This window comes from Anomaloglossus baeobatrachus, chromosome 4 (assembly GCF_048569485.1).
Source record: "Anomaloglossus baeobatrachus isolate aAnoBae1 chromosome 4, aAnoBae1.hap1, whole genome shotgun sequence".
NCBI lineage: Eukaryota > Metazoa > Chordata > Amphibia > Anura > Aromobatidae > Anomaloglossus > Anomaloglossus baeobatrachus.
The window spans coordinates 706,142,561-706,166,532 of NC_134356.1; the positions used below are offsets into that span (position 1 = coordinate 706,142,561).

A 23,972-nucleotide genomic window follows, 5' to 3' on the forward strand; every position below is an offset into this window, starting at 1 on the left:
ACGTCAGTAGCCGGGCTGCTCGGATCCGGATCCGCAGTGGCTCGAGGGGTCTCCGGACCCGGGGGTCGTGCGGCCACTCGAATCAACGGGGGCTATGTACAGGGGACGGTGTGGAAAGTTCGTGACGTCACCCGTGGTGTGTGGTAAAGGTAAAGTACCACCGCTGCAACTGGGAATACCCGGTGGCGATGGTGTGGCCAGCCAGGTGTTTAACCCCTCCACGGGTAGGGGGGATGCCCCGAGACTCGGTGATGGTGTCAGGGAAGTGCAGTCGGGCCGGTAAGGGTTAATTGCGTACTCACTCAGTCCAATAACGCTGACGCTGACAACCGTGGTAAACCAAAGTTCTTGATGCCACTGCAGCAGGGAGGGAGCACGCCTGGATCTCGTGACCGTTGGTGTTGCTTGTTAGCCTGTGACCTTGGCACCTCTTTCTGTAGTTGGTCCCTTTCAGCTTGAAACTAAACGAGTCCTGCTCACCCGTATGGCTAACGGAGTGAGCTTACTCTCAGGGTTCACGCTTGGGATTTTCTGGACTAGGCAGTGGGAAAGTCCTATCCCCCTCGTTGCGCTAGTACCCCGATTTTGGAGCGGGTGGAGAACGGATCTTGAAGGCTCCGTCCTCGTCGGGTGAATTACCAGGACGCCTGAAGCTACTTCCTGGCCTGGGGTCCACGTACCCTGTCATGCCCTGGCCCCTGCCCGGTGATGGCACAAGGCCGCTGGCTGTCCTCCTCGACAGTCCGTGCCCCTTGTCACGATCCCCTGCGACAGGGATCCAGCTCCTACCAGGCCCAGACCAAGGTATGCCACCTAGTAAACGAGGAGCCCAGCTCCTGACCTCTCCTCTTGAGAGTCACTGCTTAACTGACTTGTGACCTCTCCACTTGAGAATCACTCCTCAACTGCCTGTCTCCTGACACTCCTGACCTCCCCTTAACCAACCCCCCAAGTGGCCAGCCCTATTCCCTTCAGGCTGTCCACTGGTGTGCCTGGTGGGTGTGGTGCAGAGTGTTCCTAGGGTTTTGATTAGCTTGTTTTTAGCAACACCAAAAGGTCAGGGACCCGTAACCAAGGAGGAGATGGATATCATGCAGAAGGGCAGATTGCACAATACCCTGTGACGACCTGATAGGCCAGGGCGTCACACTTACAGGTGCCCCGCAAGGGCCAACTACCGCGACAGTGCACAGCAGGGCGGGCGAACTGGTGCCTCACCCATGATGTAAGGCGTAAGTCCCCATGACTCCGAGCCACGCTGCCCCACAGGCACAAAACCACAGCAAAAATGGCCGACACATAGCACCACTATCTGATGAAAGGAGTTGGAAAACTAACCCTCCACAAGCTCCAGACTGATCTGAAAGCAAAAAAGGCAGAAACACCCCCCCCCACACACACACACACACACACTGTCTCCTGCTAAGTAAATGCCTGTGCCAAAAGGGCGGAGCGCTGGTGCAAGTAACACAAACACAGAGGGGACAGTAATGCATTGTGCTGGAACTTTAGAAACAGACATGGCCGCACATCCAAAAATCAGACATTGATCTAATGCCGCTAGGCAACAATTTACACCCCTGACCATGAGGTTCTTGGTGTAACATCCTGATCAGACTGTGTGAAGCCGCTGCCGGGTCACCGCGAACCTCTGAGTAATTTATAATAGCCTTAAGGTGCGAAAACGCAATGTGCCAAGCAACACCGCCGCGACAGTGCACCAGAGCGCAGGGGAACCTCACAACATCCGAGCTGCAAAGCTGAGTCCCTGTGCATTGTTGCTGCGGTGGTTGGCACATTACGCTGCACCTTTAAGGCTATTACATGTTAGGGACACACAGAGGTTCATCGTCACGTGGCAGAGGACATTACTTATAGGGGGACAACTGTGCTAAGGTTAGTCATGTCTCTACACCCAACTTCTATTTTATTCACAAAATCCATAAATATGTGTAATAAACACCTGGAAGAGCCATTAACACTGGCAGAAACTCTCCAGCTACTAATTACAGAAACTCCTGGTTATTGTTCCTTTTTATGTTACCTGGGAAAAGCACATCATAAGAAATTAGAAAAACAACATAGTGAGCGGGCATCACCCACACAGCACATCCCCAAAGGGGCTACAACCCACACAACACATCCCCAAAGGGGCTACAAACCACACAGCACATCCCCAAAGGGGCTACAAGCCACACACCACATCCCCAAAGGGCCTCAACCCACACAGCACATCCCCAAAGGGGCTACAACCCACACAACACATCCCCAAAGGGGCTACAACCCACACATCACATCCCAAAAGGGGCTACAAGCCACACAGCACATCCCCAAAGGGCCTCAACCCACACAGCACATCCCCAAAGGGGCTACAACCCACACACCACATCCCCAAAGGGGCTACAACCCACACACCACATCCCCAAAGGGCCTCAACCCACACACCACATCCCCAAAGGGGCTACAACCGACACACCACATCCCCAAAGGGGCTACAAGCCACACAGCACATCCCCAAAGGGCCTCAACCCACACAGCACATCCCCAAAGGGGCTACAACCCACACAGCACATCCCCAAAGGGGATACAACCCACACAACACATCCCCAAAGGGGCTACAAGCCACACAGCACATCCCCAAAGGGGCTACAACCCACACACCACATCCCCAAAGGGCCTCAACCCACACACCACATCCCCAAAGGGCCTCAACCCACACACCACATCCCCAAAGGGGCTACAACCGACACACCACATCCCCAAAGGGGCTACAAGCCACACAGCACATCCCCAAAGGGCCTCAACCCACACAGCACATCCCCAAAGGGGCTACAACCCACACAGCACATCCCCAAAGGGGCTACAACCCACACACCACATCCCCAAAGGGGCTACAAGCCACACAGCACATCCCCAAAGGGGCTACAACCCACACACCACATCCCCAAAGGGCCTCAACCCACACACCACATCCCCAAAGGGGCTACAACCCACACACCACATCCCCAAAGGGGCTACAACCCACACACCACATCCCCAAAGGAGCTACAACCCACACACCACATCCCCAAAGGAGCTACAACCCACACACCACATTCCCAAAGGGCCTCAACCCATACAGCACATCCCCAAAGGGGCTACAACCCACACAGCACATCCCCAAAGGGGCTACAACCCACACACCACATCCCCAAAGGGGCTACAACCCACACACCACATCCCCAAAGGAGCTACAACCCACACACCACATCCCCAAAGGAGCTACAACCCACACACCACATCCAAAAAGGGCCTCAACCCATACAGCACATCCCCAAAGGGGCTACAACCCATACACCACATCTCCAAAGGGGCTACAACCCATACACCACATCCCCAAAGGGGCTACAACCCATACACCACATCTCCAAAGGGGCTACAACCCATACACCACATCCCCAAAGGGGCTACAACCCACACACCACATCCCCAAAGGGCCTCAACCCATACAGCACATCCCCAAAGGGGCTACAACCCACACAGCACATCCCCAAAGGGGCTACAACCCACACACCACATCCCCAAAGGGGCTACAACCCACACACCACATCCCCAAAGGAGCTACAACCCACACACCACATCCCCAAAGGAGCTACAACCCACACACCACATCCAAAAAGGGCCTCAACCCATACAGCACATCTCCAAAGGGGCTACAACCCATACACCACATCCCCAAAGGGGCTACAACCCATACACCACATCTCCAAAGGGGCTACAACCCATACACCACATCCCCAAAGGGGCTACAACCCACACACCACATCCCCAAAGGAGCTACAACCCACACACCACATCCCCAAAGGAGCTACAACCCACACAGCACATCCCCAAAGGGGCTACAACCCACACAGCACATCCCCAAAGGGGCTACAACCCATACACCACATCCCCAAAGGGGCTACAACCCACACACCAAATCCCCAAAGGGCCTCAACCCACACACCACATCCCCAAAGGGGCTACTACCCACACACCACATCCCCAAAGGGGCTACAACCCACACACCACATCCCCAAAGGAGCTACAACCCACACACCACATCCCCAAAGGAGCTACAACCCACACACCACATTCCCAAAGGGCCTCAACCCATACAGCACATCCCCAAAGGGGCTACAACCCACACAGCACATCCCCAAAGGGGCTACAACCCACACACCACATCCCCAAAGGGGCTACAACCCACACACCACATCCCCAAAGGAGCTACAACCCACACACCACATCCCCAAAGGAGCTACAACCCACACACCACATCCAAAAAGGGCCTCAACCCATACAGCACATCCCCAAAGGGGCTACAACCCATACACCACATCTCCAAAGGGGCTACAACCCATACACCACATCCCCAAAGGGGCTACAACCCATACACCACATCTCCAAAGGGGCTACAACCCATACACCACATCCCCAAAGGGGCTACAACCCACACACCACATCCCCAAAGGAGCTACAACCCACACACCACATCCCCAAAGGGGCTACAACCCACACAACACATCCCCAAAGGGGCTACAACCCACACAACACATCCCCAAAGGGGCTACAACCCATACACCACATCCCCAAAGGGGCTACAACCCACACACCACATCTCCAAAGGGGCTACAACCCATACACCACATCCCCAAAGGGGCTACAACCCACACACCACATCCCCAAAGGAGCTACAACCCACACACCACATCCCCAAAGGGGCTACAACCCACACAACACATCCCCAAGGGGCTACAACCCATACACCACATCCCCAAAGGGGCTACAACCCATACACCACATCCCCAAAGGGGCTACAACCCACACACCACATCCCCAAAGGAGCTACAACCCACACAGCACATCCCCAAAGGAGCTACAACCCACACAGCACATCCCCAAAGGGGCTACAACCCACACAGCACATCCCCAAAGGGGCTACAACCCATACACCACATCCCCAAAGGGGCTACAACCCACACACCACATCCCCAAAAGGGGCTACAACCCACACACCACATCCCCAAAGGGGCTACAACCCATACACCACATACCCAAAGGGGCTACAACCCACACAGCACATCCCTAAAGGGCCTCAACCCATACAGCACATCCCCAAAAGGGCTACAACCCACACAGCACCCCCAAACGGGCTACAACCCACACAGCACATCCCCAAAGGGCCTCAACCCACACAGCACATCCCCAAAGGGGCTACAACCCACACAACACATCCCCAAAGGAGCTACAACACACACAGCACATGCCCAAAAAGGCTACAACCCACACAGCACATGCCCAAAGGGGCTACAACCCACACAGCACATCCCCAAAAGGGCCTCAACCCACACAGCACATCCCCAAAGGGGCTACAACCCACACAGCACATCCCCAAAGGGGCTACAACCCACACAGCACATGCCCAAAGGGGCTACAACCCACACAGCACATGCCCAAAGGGGCTACAACCCACACAGCACATCCCCAAAAGGGCCTCAACCCACACAGCACATCCCCAAAGGGGCTACAACCCACACAGCACATCCCCAAAGGGGCTACAACCCACACAGCACATCCCCAAAGGGGCTACAACCCACACAGCACATCCCCAAAGGGGCTACAACCCATACACCACATCCCCAAAGGGGCTACAACCCACACACCACATCCCCAAAAGGGGCTACAACCCACACACCACATCCCCAAAGGGGCTACAACCCATACACCACATACCCAAAGGGGCTACAACCCACACAGCACATCCCCAAAGGGCCTCAACCCATACAGCACATCCCCAAAAGGGGCTACAACCCACACAGCACCCCCAAACGGGCTACAACACACACAGCACATCCCCAAAGGGCCTCAACCCACACAGCACATCCCCAAAGGGGCTACAACCCACACAACACATCCCCAAAGGAGCTACAACACACACAGCACATGCCCAAAAAGGCTACAACCCACACAGCACATGCCCAAAGGGGCTACAACCCACACAGCACATCCCCAAAGGGCCTCAACCCACACAGCACATCCCCAAAGGGGCTACAACCCACACAGCACATCCCCAAAGGGGCTACAACCCACACAGCACATGCCCAAAGGGGCTACAACCCACACAGCACATACCCAAAGGGGCTACAACCCACACAGCACATACCCAAAGGGGCTGCAACCCACACACCACATCCCCAAAGGGGCTACAACTTACACACCACATCCCCAAAGGGGCTACAACCCACACACCACATCCCCAAAGGGACTACAACCCACACAGCACATCCCCAAAGGAGCTACAACCCACACGGCACATCCCCAAAGGGGCTACAACCCACACAGCAGATCCCCAAAGGGGCTACAACCCACACAGCACATCCCCAAAGGGGCTAAAACCCACACAGCACATGCCCAAAGGGGCTACAACCCACACAGCACATCCCCAAAGGGGCTACAACCCACACAGCACATCCCCAAAGGGGCTACAACCCACACACCACATCCCCAAAGGGGCTACAACCCACACACCACATCCCCAAAGGGGCTACAACCCATACACCACATCCCCAAAGGAGCTACAACCCACACAGCACATCCCCAAAGGGGCTACAACCCACACACCACATCCCCAAAGGAGCTACAACCCACACAGCACATCCCCAAAGAAGCTACAACCCACACAGCACATCCCCAAAGGGGCTACAACCCACACAGCACATCCCCAAAGGGGCTACAACCCATACACCACATCCCCAAAGGGGCTACAACCCATACACCACATCCCCAAAGGGGCTACAACCCACACAGCACATCCCCAAAGGGGCTACAACCCACACAGCACATCCCCAAAGGGGCTACAACCCACACAACACATCCCCAAAGTGGCTACAACCCACACAGCACTTCCCCAAAGGGGCTACAACCCACACGGCACATCCCCAAAGGGGCTACAACCCACACGGCACATCCCCAAAGGGGCTACAACCCACACGGCACATCCCCAAAGGGGCTACAACCCACACGGCACATCCCCAAAGGGGCTACAACCCACACAGCACATCCCCAAAGGGGCTACAACCCACACAACACATCCCCAAAGGGGCTACAACCCACACACCACATCCCCAAAGGGGCTACAACCCACACAGCACATCCCCAAAGGGGCTACAACCCACACGGCACATCCCCAAAGGGGAACGTTAGATATTAGAAAGATAGCCGTGTAGGAGGAAAGTAGATGACAGACACGTAGACGTAACCAATGACTCCATGTGTGTGTCCGGATCTACAGAGCTGCAGCCACGTTACAATGTTAGATATAGTAATATTGAACACTCGCCTGGTCTCGGACAGTGGGTGAGTTTCTTATGTCGGACCCCCTAATGCCTCATAAACAAGACAAATTCTTTAACATTTATCTATCCTCATAACTAGTGATGGGCGAGCACTAGAATGCTCGGGTGCTCGCCTCAAGTAATGAGCACAATGGGAAGCAATGGGAAACTCAAGCTTTTTTCGGCAGACCCCGTTAGCTCTGCCAGGCGGTCTGGGGGGGCAGTAGAAATTGCCGTAGAAAGAGAACAAAAGACATTACAAAGACAGACAAAACAATACAGTATATACAGTTACATAAAAATAAGAAAAGATAAAAGAAAAAAAAGGACTTGCGCTATGGTCACAGGAGTGGCACAATTCTCTGCTTGGAGGGAAGAAGTCCAATTACAATATGGGACAATCCTACTCAGAACTGTTATCTTCCAGCATTGAACAACGGCGTCAACTCCGAATCTGTATTTATTAAAGAACAGTCACTCCCATTTAACTCCCCTTGGTGACTTCAGATGAGGGCTGGTCATTGGGATACGGCTCAGGTCCCAAACACTATGGGATCCCGATCTTCAGGGAATCTGCACCCCTGGAGGTCCCAGGTGGAAGATATTAGTGTCATATTTCCTACGATGATTTTAGCTTTCCATAGATAGGGAATATGGCCTGTCCAACTCCATCCGTTGGACCATTATTTGGGGCTGATGCACAGATCACAGTTATCTAAGAATATGCATGTCACTCCCCTGACCTCGGACTGTGATTACTCCTTTATCTTTTCCTTCTGTAGTCCTATTTTACATTTACATTAGGACAATCTAATAGAAACATGGCTTATTATTTGTAAATGAAAAGAAAAAAATAGAGATAGAGACAGAGGGACAGAGGAGGAGACTAGAGTAGGAGGAGACTAGAGAAGGAGGAGCAGGAAGAGGGACAGAGGAAGAGACTACAAGAGGAGGGACAGAGGAGGAGACTAGAGTAGGAGGAGACTAGAGAAGGAGGAGGAGGCTAGATGAGGAGACTAGGAGGAGGAGGAGGAAGAGGGACAGAGGAAGAGACTAGAAGAGGAGGGACAGAGGAGGAGACTAGGAGGAGGAGGGACAGAGGAGGAGACTAGAGGGACAGAGGCGGAGACTAGGAGGAGGAGGGACAGAGGAGGAGACTAGAGTAGGAGGAGACTAGAGAAGGAGGAGGAGGCTAGAGGAGGAGACGAGGAGGAGGAGGAAGAGGGACAGAGGAAGAGACCAGAAGAGGAGGGACAGAGGAGGAGACTAGGAGGAGGAGGGACAGAGGAGGAGACTAGAGGGACAGAGGTGGAGACTAGGAGGAGGAGGGACAGAGGAGGAGACTAGAGTAGGAGGAGACTAGAGAAGGAGGAGGAGGCTAGAGGAGGAGACGAGGAGGAGGAGGGACAGAGGAGGAGACTAGAGGGACAGAGGCGGAAACTAGGAGGAGAAGGGACAGAGGAGGAGACTAGAAGGACAAAGAAGGAGACTAGGAGGAGGAGGGACAGAGGAGGAGACTAGAGGGACAGAGGCGGAAACTAGGAGGAGGAGGGACAGAGGAGTAGACTAGAAGGACAAAGAAGGAGACTAGGAGGAGGAGGGACAGAGGGGGAGACTAGAGAGACAGAGGAGGAGACTAGGAGGAGGGACAGAGGTATAGACTAGAGGTACAGAGGAGAACACTAGGAGGAGGAGGGACAGAGGAGCAGGACAGAGGATGAGACTAGAGGGACCGAGGAGGAGGAGGAGGAGGAGGGACAGAGGATGAGACTAGAGGGACAGAGGAGGAGACTAGAAGAGGAGGGACAGAGGAGGAGACTAGGAGGAGGAGGAGGAAGAGGGACAAAGGAAGAGACTAGAAGAGGAGGGACAGAGGAGGAGACTAGGAGGAGGAGGGTCAGAGGAGGAGACTGAAAGAACAGAGGAGGAGACTAAAGGGACAGAGAAGGAGACTAGGTGGAGGAGGGAGGGAGGAGGAGACTAGAGAGACAGAGGAGACGGAGGAGGGACAGAGAAGGAGACTAGGAGGAGGCGGGACAGAGGAGGAGGAAGAGGGACAGAGGAGGAGACTAGGAGGAGGAGGAGTGACAGAGGAGGAGACTAGAGGGACAGAGGAGGAGGAGGAGGGACAGAGGAGGAGACTAGAGGGACAGAGGAGGAGGAGGGACAGAGGAGGAGACTAGAGGGACAGAGGGGGAGACTAGGAGGAGGAGGGACAGAGGGGGAGACTAGGAGGAGGAGGAGGGACAGAGGAGCGGACTAGAGGGACACAGGAGGAGATAGGAGGGACAGAGGAAATGTCCAGTAGGGACAGAGGAGGAGACTTGGAGGAGGAGGAGGAAGAGGGACAGAAGGAGGAAGAGTGACAGAAGGAGGAAGAGGGACAGAAGGAGGAAGAGGGACAGAAGGAGAAAGCGGGACAGAAGGAGGAGGTGGAACAGAAGGAGCAGAAGGGACAAAAGGAGCAGGAGGGACAGAAGGAGCAGGAGGGACAAAAGGAGGAGGGACAGAAGGAGCAGGAGGGACAGAAGGAGGAGGAGGGACAGAGGAAGGAGGAGGGACAAAGGAGAAGACTAGAGAATGAGGAGGAGGCTAGAGGAGGAGACTAGGAGGAGGAAGAGGGATGGAGGAAGAGACTAGAAGAGGAGGGATAGAGGAGGAGACTAGAGGACGAGGAGACTAGAGATGGAGGAGGAGGCTAGAGGAGGAGACTAGGAGGAGGAGGAAGAGGGACAGAGAAGGAGACTAGGAGGAGGAGGGACAGAGGAGGAGACTAGGAGGAGGAGGGACAGAGGAGGAGACTGAAGGGACAGAGGAGGCGACTAGAGGGACAGAGGCGGAAACTAGGAGGAGGAGGGATAGAGGAGGAGACTAGAAGGACAAAGAAGGAGACTAGGAGGAGGAGGGACAGAGGAGGAGACTAGAGAGACAGAGGAGGAGACTAGGAGGAGGGACAGATGTATAAACTAGAGGTAGAGAGGAGAAGACTAGGAGGAGAAGGGACAGAGGAGCAGGACAGAGGATGAGACTAGAGGGACAGAGGAGGAGGAGGAGGGACAGAGGAGGAGACTAGAGGGACAGAGCAGGAGACTAGAAGAGAAAGGACAGAGGAGGAGACTAGGAGGAGGAAGAGGAGGAAGAGGGACAAAGGAAGAGACTAGAAGAGGAGGGACAGAAGAGGAGACTAGAGAAGGAGGGACAGAGGAGGAGACTAGAGAAGGAGGGACAGAGGAGGAGACTGGGTGCATTACAATACCCAGAAAGGTTATCAAAACTAGGTCTATTTACTGTAGAAAAGAGAAGACTTAGAAGAGACCTAATAAATATGTACAAGTATATCAGAGGGCAATACAGAGCTCTTACATGATCTGCTTGTACCAAGGACTGTGAAAAGAACAAGGGGGCATTCTCTTCATTTGGAGGAAAGAAAATGTCTGCACCAGCATAGAAGAGGGTTCTTCACGGTAAGAGCAGTGAGGCTCTGGAACTCTCCTCTTGAGGAAGTGGTGATGGCCACTCACTGAATGAATGTAAGAGAGGAATGGAGGCTTTTCTTGCTAGTAACAGTATAGAAGGTTATGAATAACATAATATTACAGGTAGATAGGTGACCCAGCTTTAGGAATCGGGAAGACATTTTTATTTCCCTATGAAGAAAACTGGCTTCTATTCTGTGGGTTTTTGCCTTCCCCTGGTTCAACACTGCAGAACAGCGGCACTAAAATAGGCTGAACTAGATGGACATAAGGTCTTCCTTCAGCCTCAGAAACTATGTTACTATGTTACTAGAGGAGGAGGGACAGAGGAGGAGACTAGAGGAGGAGGGACAGAGGAGGAGACTAGAGGAGGAGGGACAGAGGAGGAGACTAGAGGAGGAGGGACAGAGAAGGAGACTAGAGGAGGAGGGACAGAGAAGGAGACTAGAGGAGGAGGGACAGAGAAGGAGACTAGAGGAGGAGGGACAGAGGAGGAGACTAGAGGAGGATGGACAGAGGAGGAGACTAGAGGAGGAGGGACAGAGGAGGAGACTAGAGGAGGAGGGACAGAGGAGGGGACTAGAGGAGGAGGGACAGAGGAGGAGACTAGAGGAGGAGGGACAGAGGAGTTTGGAGGTGAAGGACAGAGGGATCTGGAAGTGATAAGTCAGAGGAGAATGGGTAGGAGGCTCAAAAGAGACTGGATAAGAAGGGTCAGAGGATTCTGGAGGAAAAAGGACAGTGGAGACTAAATGAGTGGGACAGAGGGATCTGGAAGAGAACAGAGTGATCCTGCCCAGGTCCCTCGCACGCTCCCAGTCACCAGAGGGGGCTCCCTTCTCCTCACCTGTCTCCTTGCCCCATATGCTCTGTGCCTAGTCCCAGCATGGCATCCTGGCGGACTCCCGCTCCCACTCCCAGGCCTTGGCGGGGTTCACCGCTCTCCTCTCCTGCCCAGAGCTTCCACACTCCCCTCTCCTACCCGGGCTCTGCAGCAGCCTCTCCCTGCTTCCTGGCCGCATGCAGGCCTTCAGTGTATCTGTGACGCCCTGGACTAGCCAGGTAGTCACAGACATAACACCACACACACCCCCTTCCCTGGATAGTTTACATCAGTCAACAAAATCCTTGTTGCCTCCCTCTAGGGTCTGATGTCCACACCAGGTGGGGCGGAGTCAGGTGGTTGGCCCCACCCATCGAGGAGTTCACAGGCCTGGAGGCGGGAAAAAGCAGTTAGTTCAGTTGGGAGTTCAAGTTGAGTGGAAGAGATTGAGTTTGGAGTTGGAAGTGAGAGGACAGAAACTGCTAGTGTCTGGGTAGGAGCCCAGGCACTGTCAGCAAGGTCGGTAGACGGTGGTGGCCGTCTGCAGGAGTTAGTGGATCTCTGCGGAACCGTAGGACCGGGGTCGGGCGGTGGCCCACTGGTACCGAACCGGGGAGCGGAGTGAAGCTAAGCACAAAGGCAGGGCCATCGGACCTCGACTAGGCTTGGAGCCGCCAACAACGGTCAAATCCGAAAGTGACCAGAACCCCAGGGGTTTCCTAACACCCAAGACCCGACAGAAGGCAACAGTCGATACCGTGAGGATACACAGCCACCGCCACAGGCTAGAGATCCAAGGGCCAGCGCCTGCGGGCAAAACGGGCTCCTTCGGTACCTATACGCTGGGGAGCGGACTACCATTGGGAAACCATCGGAGTCAACACATTTTATACAGGTGCAGGGAAAGACAGCCACCATCACATGTCCGGGGAGAGCAAAGACACTGCAGCCGGCTACGGGACCCGTCCATCCAGCCGTTTGGTTTACCAGAGACTCTGTGAATTTGTGCCTGAGTGAGTACAACAGTGCCATCCGGCACCATGCCGCGCTGCCCCTGCAACCCTGTACCCCAGCTATCCAGCCTCCCCGTATCACCACCGGGCCCCGGGATCACCAACCCTTGCCCACGGAGGGAACAACATCCTAGCTGCTCCCTACCATCGCTCCCGGGATCCCCGTCACCAGCAGCAGTGGTGCCACCATCACCACGACCCGTGGGTGGCGTCACGAACTATCCCCCAAAACAAACCACCCCCTTTTCACTCGTGGGCGAGGAGCGCTGCTCGAGTCCCCGGGTCCGGCCCACCGCTCGAGCCACCGAGCAGCAGCAGAAGTCCCTGGACCCGAGCGTAGTGAGCGCGTCCCCTCCGCCCGCGACAACTTGGCGTCACAAACAGGATTAGAACCAATCTACCTACCGGTAGAGTGCGCGTTGCAGTCCCCGCCGGCGGCGTCCGGCCGAAAAATGTGAAGTTCCGCCATCTTGGCGCGAAGATTTCCCGCTCGAGCGTCTTCCCCGAGCAGGGAAGGCGCGAAAGTGAAGCCCCGCCCCCTGAAGAGGGAAGTGCTAGAAAGAACCAAGGGGGGGTGGGTGCAGGTGTACCTGATGTAACCGAAGGTATAAAGAGCAGGGACCCCAGGACTCTGCTACACATCCGGTTCCTGGAAGCACAAGCGCCACTAAGTCCGTCACGTCCGGCAACGCTGAGATCCCGGAACCCACGCCAGGAACAGCGGCGTGGGTGGAAGCCTGGACCGCGAAAATGTGCTGCCGCCTGCAGGCCCAGGTCCGATTCCTAATGGAGAGATGGGTGGCCGAAATGGAGGAAGTGGCGGCCACCATGCGGAGACGCGAGGTGGAGACAGTGTTGGAGGAGCGGGTAAGCGACCCACGCTCCTGTGTCCTAAAAGGATCGGTCGCTGCGGCTGAGGGGCCCGGTCTGCGTCCGCTCACCCTGCTGCCTTCCCCGCCATCTGTACCGGTTGCTGCTGCCCCGCCACTAGGCCCGCTGCCCCCAACACCGGTAGCGGAGTTCAGCCCGTCCGCCCTGGAGGACCAACTTGTAGGCGTTGCCATGGAAGACCCCGCGGGAGGTGCCCGGTCGCGAAAAGAAGCCGTCGGCCCCGGAAGCGACCGCACCCAAGACAGTCCCGGCTCCGGCAGTCCGTCCGGCTACGGAAGAAGTGTAAGCCGCGGGCAGGAAGGCCCAGCAGGTGAGGCCTGTTGTCCCTGAACCCCACGCCTCAGCTGAGGCTGCAAAGTAGCAGCCAAGGCCGCGTCACCGCAGGACCCCCCAAAGAGAGTACCGGTCGTGGCCGGTGTGGGGGAGGTCCAGCGGGGCCCAACCCGCGCACAGGGGCCCGCAACCGCCCCCTACTGGGACAGGGAACCAAACCCGCTGAGCCACGAGATTGCCGCCCGAGAGCAGCAGAGGTCCGAGGTGCTGGCTCGCACCATAAGAGAAAAGGACAATCTGCGCAATGCCACTTTACGGGTCTGGGGCCCGATCCACGAGGGCCAGGTCAGGCGATTTCACCCTCAGTGGGGATATGGCTTCGTTTATGAACCGGGCCTGGAGGCCGAGATATTTGTGGCTCGCCGGGATGTAAACTCCCATCTGCCAACGGGCCACCCAGGTCGTGATCTGCAACCAGGCGACCTGGTGACCTACACTCGACATTGCAGGGAGAGGGGCGGGTTTGCCCTAAATGTGAAGCAGAGGGAAGGCCGCGGTGTCCAGATGCGGTCCCAGTCCCCTCCCCCACCGTGCCATCCGGATGTCGAGTTGGAGGAGGTGTATGAGGAAGGCGACCTCAAATAATGGCAGCGGTCCACCGTTGCAACCCAGTTGTCCCCGTTGGGATCCTCAGCACCGTGTTTCAGTTAAATACTGAATGGATGAATATTAATCATCTCAGTTTGTAACCTGATTTTCAACAAGTTGATTCTACCATCCGTTGCAAGACAAGTTGTCCCCGTAGGGACTCTATGTGTTTCAACTAGCCCTTTCAGAGACAAGGCCAAGAACTTGCAGGCCAACCACGAACTTGTGGTTTTGTAAATAATTTGCTGGGCTGTGTTCCGTTACTGCCTCCAGAGAGGCAGACTGGAGGGGGGACCCGCAGCAGAGCAGGCTGGGGTCCGGCCACCATCAGGACCGGTGGCCATCCTCCGGGGGTCAGGGGTCCCCCTGGACGTACCCTGAAATGACAGCCGGGTGCGAGATACCATACCCGTTCCCGCTTGGATGACCTGGAACCGAGTTCCTGCTTCCGGACTGGGGAAGAGGGGTGCTGTCCATTTCTTAGGGGCAGCATCAAGGTTTAGGTTGCTTCGGTGGGGAAGCGGAGGAACATGAATCCGTCCGTTATTATTAAAAGCGTTTTTACTAATGTTTGCAACGTTAAAGTGCCAAGCCTCCCGTAAGGGAAGATTTGAAAACCGCATACTGTTCTCTGTTATTTATCTTTTCAGAAAAATAAAACCGGTGATGGACGGGCAGCCCGCGGATGGTCTGCATTTCACCGAGGGGGAATGTGACGCCCTGGACTAGCCAGGTAGTCACAGACATAACAATACACACACCCCCTCCCCTGGATAGTTTACATCAGTCAACAAAATCCTTGTTGCCTCCCTCCAGGGTCTGATGTCCACAACAAGTGGGGCGGGGCCAGGTGGTTCACAGGCCTGGAGGCGGGAAAAAGCAGTTAGTTCAGTTGGGAGTTCAAGTGGAGTGGAAGAGATTGAGTTTGGAGTTGGAAGTGAGAGGACAGAAACTGCTAGTGTCTGGGTAGGAGCCCAGGCACTGTCAGCAAGGTCGGCAGACGGTGGTGGCCATCTGCAGGAGTTAGTGGATCTCTGCGGAACCGTAGGACCGGGGTCGGGCGGTGGCCAGCCGGTACCGAACCGGGGAGCGGAGTGAAGCTAAGCACAAAGGCAGGGCCATTGGACCTCGACTAGGCTTGGAGCCGCCGACAATGGTCAAATCCGAAAGTGACCGGAACCCCAGGGGTTTCCTAACACCCAAGACTCGACAGAAGGCAACAGTCCATACCGTGAGGATACACAGCCACCGCCACAGGCTAGAGATCCAAGGGCCAGCGCCTGCGGGCAAAACGGGCTCCTTCGGTACCTATACGCCGGGAAGCGGACTACCGTTGGGAAACCATCGGAGTCAAAACATTCTACACAGGTGCAGGGAAAGACAGCCACCATCACCTGTCCGGGGAGAGCAAAGACACTGCAGCCGGCTGCGGGACCCGTCCATCCAGCCGTTTGGTTTACCAGAGACTCTGTGAATTTGTGCCTGAGTGAGTACAACAGTGCCATCCAGCACCGCGCCGCGCTGCCCCGGCAACCCTGTACCCCAGCTATCCAGCCTCCCCGTATCACCACCGGGCCCCGGGATCCCCAACCTCTACCCACGGAGGGGACAACATCCTAGCTGCTCCCTACCATCACTCCCAGGATCCCCGTCACCAGCAGCGGTGGTGCCACCATCACCACGACCCATGGGTGGCGTCACGAACTATCCTCCAAAACAAACCACCCCCTTTTCACTCGTGGGCGAGGAGCGCTGCTCGAGTCCCCGGGTCCGGCCCACCGCTCGAGTCACCGAGCAGCAGCAGAAGTCCCTGGACCCAAGCATAGTGAACGTGTCCCCTCCGCCCGCGACATATTCCCTTAGGCTGCTTCGTGGCCATGCCCCCTTTCTTAAAGACCCCACATCCCATTACCTGGAAGCCATTCCTGAGGTCACCTGTTACCCTAAAGGTATTTAAGTCTGCCTTCCCTGACAGGAGGTGCCTGAGCAACATTGCTGATAATGCGTTGCTAGTTCTCAGGTCCCTGTATGTTACTGTATCAAGTCCTTGTGTGGAGGTCACCTGAGCTGTAGTATGTTTGTTTAAACGTAATAAGAATATCTGTGTATATAACTAATCCAAATGTAGTTGTATAATTATCTGTCTGTCTATGTAGCCATTGCACAGACCTATAGTATAATTCAAAGTTGTATAATCATGAAGGAGTTAACCAAAGATGATAAAGCCAGAATGTGAAGCTGTAAGAAGTGTTATCAGTAATGTTCACATAGAAGGAATGTACGGGAGGCAGGCAATGTGATGTGAGAAAATGGGGAGTGAAAAGAACTTGTTAGCTTCAAGGTTATTCATGCTTACGGTATAATTGGATCTATCTTATTAAACCAGTTCAGTTGGTGATGCTGGCTGAAAAGAGAGCATGTCTGTGCTCTTTGTCTTATATACATTGATATATATATATTGGCACCGATACACAGCTTATTCGGCGTCGTCTCTGGATATCCCAATTGAGGACTCCATTAGCAGTGTTCAATGCAAATTCCTCCCTTGACAGTTTGGCGCACCAGCGTGGGGCTCTACGGACGCACTGCTGACCTGGAGATACCGATGGTTTGGACGTCGCGGACTGAGATCTCCCTCCGCTCCAAGTAGACTGATCATCTCCATCCCACGGTAGGTGTTACATACTGTGTATTCACTGCCGTTGTGGTTGGTTTTGGAGAGGAGGGAGTGATGGGCTGTGTGTCCTTATCGGTGTTAAAAGGTACCTGATTGTGACTCAGGGGTAGTGCCCGCTGGAGCTCAGAGCACGATCCCAGCCCTGAGGTGTGGATCGAGTGTCACAAGGGATTTAGAGGACGGTTGTTAGGGCAGGAAAGACAGTGGTGGCTGGATATAGCTAGTTAGACTGACCCGGTCTGTAATTAAAGACGCGGGGGGGTTCCCGAGACCGAAGATAGTGAGTTAGGACGTTTAAATATTGGTACAGCTGACCAAGTCCGGAGGCCGGGACTTGTTTGTATGTGCATATGCATTCTTGTACGACCTCCTCCGTGACACGGAAGCTTTTCACGTGACCGAAGATAGTGAGTTAGGACAATAAAAAATATTGGTGCAGCTGATCAAGTCCGGAGGGAATACATTTTGTACCCCTCCTCCGTGCCGCGGGATACCCTTATTACTATATAGCTGAGGAGTTGCCAGCTAGTATAGAGGTGTAGCCTTAAGTTCCGGCCGGGCTTTAACGTACACCACATAGTCATATTAGTGTAATCCAGACACCACCAAGATAGTAAAAATGTTCAGACAGAGGAGACAGAAAGTTGAGAGGCCTGAAGGTTCACAGAATGTGTTAGAGTTAGTTGCAGAGGGAGAAGGGAAGAAAGCTGTATGTCGTGCCTTGGAGATTTATAAAATGTTAGAATTACAAAAAGGATGTCGGTTACAACCGTCACTATGGGCAACAGCATTGAAAGCAAAAAAGGGCAAGTTAAAAGACAGGAGATTGTTGAATGATGCAGAATTGTTTGGCAGAATATCGCAGGCATTGCTATCAGATATATTGAGGTTGAAGATGAGCAAGGGGATGTTGTGTTTTACTATATGTTACCCGAGTCTGAGGACAGATCTGAGGGTCCTCCGACAGGTTGTTTTGTTGCTGCCCCACAACCTGATCCCCATTCTATTCCCCCGTCCCGGAGATATTCACAGATGCTGCAGTCAGTAGACAGCATCCCTTAACCCTTTCCACACCCATACCCCTGGCTCCTCCCATACCTGCAATGCCGTCTCTCCCCTCACCGGCCAGTCTGCCGTCACGCTCCCCAGTTACCAATCCCCTCCCCTTGGATCCCCCTTTTTCCCTTAGGACACATAGTGAGCCTTACCCCGAATCTAATGAGGAACAGCCCTCATTTAAATGTCCCCTTCAACCCCATCCAGTCAGCGACATTAATCCCCTGCCTGCCAGATCCTGAAATTAACCCTATGCGATTTTATAGGAAGATGCTACAGGTCCATCAGTTATATTCAGCTGCTCAAAGGACCTGGATAATCTCACCAAAGTAAAAGCAGGAGACAGTTTTTGGCCCTTGTGTATACAACCGCGCCGCTGCAGCCCCCACCACAGCCCATGCCCCGACAGGGCCCAAACCCCGTATACGTAGCTCCCAATCAACAAAACCAGCAGAGCCAGCAACAGAATTGTTGGCGTTGTGGTCAGCCCGGTCACTATCAAAGAAAGTGTCACGCCCCCAAATCTCAGTGTTTGGCCAGGTACCCTCAAAACCGTAACCAAAACTTGCAACACATAAATTTACAATAAAGGTGTTCCCTGTAGATCCAGTAATGATCTACCTGAAGCCTGGTGTGCCTTTTCCCAGAGTATCACAGTATCCCTTTAAATCAGTCCCAGGAGATTTCCCAAGATACTGCCCACAGTCCGGCTGCACCCAGGAGTCTGCCCCAACCTTCCCTAGTGACACAGGGGGGAGCCTCGGACTGCTTGCTTTTGTTGCAGTGATTTCCAGTCCCAAGCTACCCGCTCTAATGATGCTCTCCATTCCACTCCATCAATCTTAAGGTTTCTATAAAATATATGTTTCTGTAGTACTTTTGTTTCTGCTGGCTGACACGGTACAGAAATATATTTTGTATATTTCTATAGTGAAAGTTCTGCCCATGGTTTTTTTTCTTGTATCTGTTTTTCCCACCAGCTGTTCTAACATCGCACATCCTGAAGGAGACAGGGGGGGGCATAAGTCAGCGCAGGGATGTGTGGGAGTGTTTTCAGTAAGCTGCACAAGTTGTAGAGAGCAGAGAAAAAAAAAAATAAGGAAGTAGAGAAAAGTAAAAAAAAAAGGTAGTTTCAGCAGATTTACAAAGCTGTTTCTGTCTTATGTACTAACAAGTGCTTTTTCCGGCTGGTGGAGTGGATTTTGTTTAATCCTTAGAGTTCAAAATTTCATAGGAGATTATCAATAGTATTCTGCTGCTATTTAAATAATTAAATTAATTTTGCAGGGAAAAGTATATTTTTTTAAAGTATACAAATTAGGGTTTTTGTTTTTTTTGTTTTTATGGTTATGTTTTTGTTTTCTATTATTTTTGCATACAAAATGCCAATATTGATTACTTTCCTTTTCTTTTGTAGATACAGAATATCTATGAACCCTGTTGTAAGGTTTCAAAATTTCCCAGTAGAGTATAAGTTATATTTATTTGTTGGTTAATCATATTGTTTACTGTTATGGATCTATATATTTTGCCAAAGTAGTATATAAAAAGGGAGGAAGTAGATATCTATTGCATTTTTCCAGCAGCAGATATATTGGATAGGCTTTAAAGCAGGCTTTAAAGCTGGCCTTTCTTTTGCAACAGTTATGTCCTGTTTATTGGATTATTATGAATGTAGGAATATATGTCTGTTATAGGAATGATCTAATGCATTTTTCTTTTAGTCTTTGTTTTTATAGATGAAACCAGATGGTGGTCGATTCTGCACTGGATATGCCACAGTTTACACAACATGAGGTAATCTAAATTTAGGCCACTCCCTCCCCTCCTATCGGTACAGGAGGAAGTGACGTAAGTGCCTCTCTAGATGGGTGGAGCAGAGGTAGGTAAGATAGTCAAAATGTATGTAGGATGTAGATATTTCCTGTTGTCAAATAAGCTAGGTACGTCAAAAAGAAAGTCTAGATCTGAGCTGATGGAATCGGATGGAGATCCCCGCATAAGTGCAGCTGACCAAGAAGCAGTGAACGGGCCTAGAGTTGAGGAGTCCTTTACCATGCATAAAGACTATGCCTCGGTGACACCAGTCACGTCAGTGACTTCTGTCACTCCTTGTGTTCTTAAATCCCTACAGGATCAAGTGAATCAATAAGGAGTGGAGTGCGAGACACAGGGAGCGGGCTGACTGAGGAAGGTCTGTGGATAAAGGGCGGTAAGCTTTCCCTGCCATGAGATCTCTTCTTAATGATGGCCCAAGTAACATGGACTAACATCTGTGACAGTTGGATATCAGTGTGCGCTTTGGTGACGCCAGGGTTCAGTACCCAGGTAGATAAACTCACCCGGTCTTGTGGAGCACGTTTTTAAAACAATGAGGAAAAACTGTAAAGAGTCCGTAGAAACACCCTGCACCTGCTCTACCCATTCTTAGAGACTGCAAACTGATTATAGATGTTGTCACGCTCCCCGGTGCCCGTGCCACGCTTCCCGGCTCCCCTGCCACGCTTCCCGGCTCCCCTGCCACGCTTCCCGGCTCCCCTGCCACGCTCCCCGGCTCCCCTGCCACGCTTCCCGGCTCCTCTGCCACACTCCCCGGCTCCCGGACCTCGCTTCCCCGCTCCCGGGCTCTGCTCCCTGGTCCCTCGCTCCTCAGCCTCCATGCGCCCTCACCTGCCTCTTCCAGGCAACCTGGTCCCCGGTCCCGGCGCCCGTCTGCTGTTCTGAGCCGGCCCGGCACTCCTGCCTCCTGTACACCGCATCCTGCCCTGGCTTCTGGCACCCGGGCCTCGCGCATGCGCATTAGGGCGCGCGCGCGGTCATTGACCTTTTCTTAAAGGGCCAGCGTCCTCCAACAGGATATTGAAGATGCAGGTACAGGGTATATAGGGGGTTCCTTTCCAAGTGGGCGGGGCCTGTTCTTCGTGTTTGCTAAGCTAGGAGTCAGGTCTCCTTGTGTCTTGTGCCATACTTACCTATCTCTCTTGTAGAGTCGCCCCCGTCTCGCCAACCGGTCCTGACGACTCCTGAACCCCGAACGGTGACTGCCTGCCATCCCGTCAGTCCCTACCATCTCCGATCCCTGGATCCGTGTGGTGACCCACCTCCTCGCTCCATTGGTTCCGGATTCTGCCTGACGTCATCTCGGCCTCCGAACCTGAGCTCCGTCACCCGGACTACCTTCAGAGACTCCGTGGTCCCAGGGACTTCTTCACTCCACTCCTCTGAACGGACTGTCCTGCTACCTGTAGTGCTACGGCTACCGGGCACCTTGCCCTCGGTGAGGTGTTCAGCCCAGTGGATCCACCTCCTGGGCCTACCCGTCCCCTTGGTCCTAACAGTAAGAACAGGCCATGGATCCCGCCGAAGCACTAGCGGCCCAGCTGGGCAACCTGCAGCAGGAACTCGGACGACAGCGCGAGACCCAGTCCCGCATGCTGGCCTTCATGTCCTCGGTGGATACCCGCCTGAACACGCTGCAAGCAACTGCCACGTCCCTGGCATCTCAGGCTTCAACGGCACAGGCCATGGCCACAGCCACAGTTCCCGTGGCGGCTACCTCGGAAGCTTCTAAACTCCGCTTGGCCTCTCCACCCCGCTATGCCGGAGATCCCAAGACCTGCAGAGGATTCTTAAATCAGTGCTCCCTCCACTTTAAGCTGCTTCCGCACCTGTTTGCCTCCGACCAAGCTAAGGTGGCGTTTGTGATGTCCCATCTGGAGGGTGAGGCACTGGCCTGGATGAACCCCTTGTGGGAGAAGGAGGACCCTGTAACTGCGAACATCCAGGACTTCCTTCAGGCGTTTAGAACCACCTTTGACGAACCCGGACGTGCCTCCGCATCCGCCTCATCACTCCTCAGGCTACGTCAGGGGACCCTGATGGTGGGGCAGTATGCCGTCCGCTTTCGCACCTTGGCCTTAGAAGTGGGGTGGAACAATAAAGCCCTCACCGCCGCCTTCTGGGAAGGACTCTCTAGTCGTATTAAGGACGAGCTGGCAGGCCGCGATGTTCCTTCCACACTGGATGCCCTAATTGCATTAGCCACCCGCGTGGACCTCAGATTCCAGGAACGATCCAAAGAGGTGTCCCGCAGACGTCCGATACGGCATTCCTCTCCTCCGCAGAAGCCCGTCGTACCTCAGTCGGCATCGTCTGGTGTCTCTGTCCACGAACCCATGCAGATTGACCGTCTGAGGCAGTCCGAACAACGCCGAGCAGAACGGCTCGCTAAGTGTCTCTGCTTCTACTGCGGAGAGGGCACACACCTGCTACGTTCCTGTGCAGAGAGGCCGGGAAACTCCAAAGCCTAGGGTTGGTAGGAGAGGCCACCCTAGGTGCTGGGACTCTCTCAGACCCGGTTACGTGGACCGTTCAAGTGACAACGGGAGAGACGCGGTTCACGGCCGAGGCGTACCTCGACTCCGGGGCAGCAGGCAATTTCATCCAGCAGGCCACGGTGGACAAGTACCAGGTGCCGGTTACTCCACTCGACAAGCCCCTCGTGATTGCCTCTGTAGATGGGAGACCCCTCTCTGACACCATCTCGTGGATCACCAAGCCAGTAGGACTACGTATCGGTGCCCTGCACACCGAGAACATCACTCTCTACGTCCTCCCACACATGTCTCATCAAATCCTGCTGGGACTCCCCTGGTTACGGACACACGAACCGTCGGTCAGCTGGCGTACTGGTGTGTGAGGTAAATCCGGAGATATGACGATAAATCATGACATTCAAGTCATGTCAGGAAGCCCTCTCCTGGTGTCACTACCCCCTTCCCTTCACACAACTGGTTTAGCAACAAATCCATGGCCATGTCCTGTGATATGGAAATTAGGTGGCTTTAGGACAATGGACACAGGATGACTCCCTGCCGTCACCCTGTAGTAGGAGCTGCTAGCTAGTTAGCAAGGCTATGGAAATAGCCAGACAGAACGACTCCAGTAAAAAATGGTTCATATCTCGCAAGCCATATTTCCGATAAATATGGCAACCATAAAAATGGTGTCTCCGCATGTGGACGATGCCGGCACCCCCTTTTTATGGGAACAGGACATTGGGAAATGCCCCAGGCGTGATATCAGCCAATGGGGAACTGGCAGACAGGTCATGAGTCCCCTCGTTCTGTAGCTAAATTCATAACTGTCACAATGAGAGCATTGGCGTCTGCCTACGACGCTCCCAGGCAAAGTTATAGCCAAAATCCCCTTTGCTGGATAATTCTGATCCATGCAGGGGGAGTAGCAGTGCTCCCTGTGAGGTCACTAAGGTAGGAGGGGACCTGGATCTGCCCAGGTTGATAACCCTACTTCGGCCATTTTCCAGCGTTCTTCTGCTCGGGTCCTGGTTGGGACAGACCTGTGAGAGAGTTCCTGGAAACCTGGTCTACAGCGCCCCCCTGTGGCCAGACGCACAAGGTAACTGATTGAATTGCATACCTGTTGTAAACCATGCTTTGTCTGTAACTGTACTCTGACATATGTATATTCTGTAGATTCCCTATTGTATATATTGTAGTTTCTAGTGTGCTTTAGGCGATTAAATTATATAATTAATCTTGGGCTGTTCTGTTATCTCGATCTTGAATCCCACGTCTGTGTGTTCGGCTAATAGTTACCGTAAAGCGGTTGGTGGCAGCGAGTTGTGCCAAGGATTATTGTGGGGAGGCCAGTGAGATTCGGGAAGATATTATATATTCCGCCCGCGGAGGTCGGGGGAATATATACCTTACTCTCACCGGGGACCCTTCCATAATCGGC

General features: G+C 53.8%; 1 protein-coding gene and 1 long non-coding RNA gene across 3 annotated transcripts in view; one reads left to right on the plus strand and one right to left on the minus strand.

Moving 5' to 3' along the window:
* Positions 1–23,972, minus strand: part of ACAP1 (ArfGAP with coiled-coil, ankyrin repeat and PH domains 1) — a 417,361-nt gene that overhangs the window by 368,588 nt on the left and 24,801 nt on the right. The gene's annotated exons all lie outside the window — the stretch shown is intronic.
* LOC142302207 (uncharacterized) lies at positions 19,897–21,275 on the plus strand. Its single transcript, XR_012752948.1, has 3 exons — positions 19,897–20,009; positions 20,347–20,424; positions 21,200–21,275. It is a non-coding gene; the product is annotated as an uncharacterized LOC142302207 (long non-coding RNA).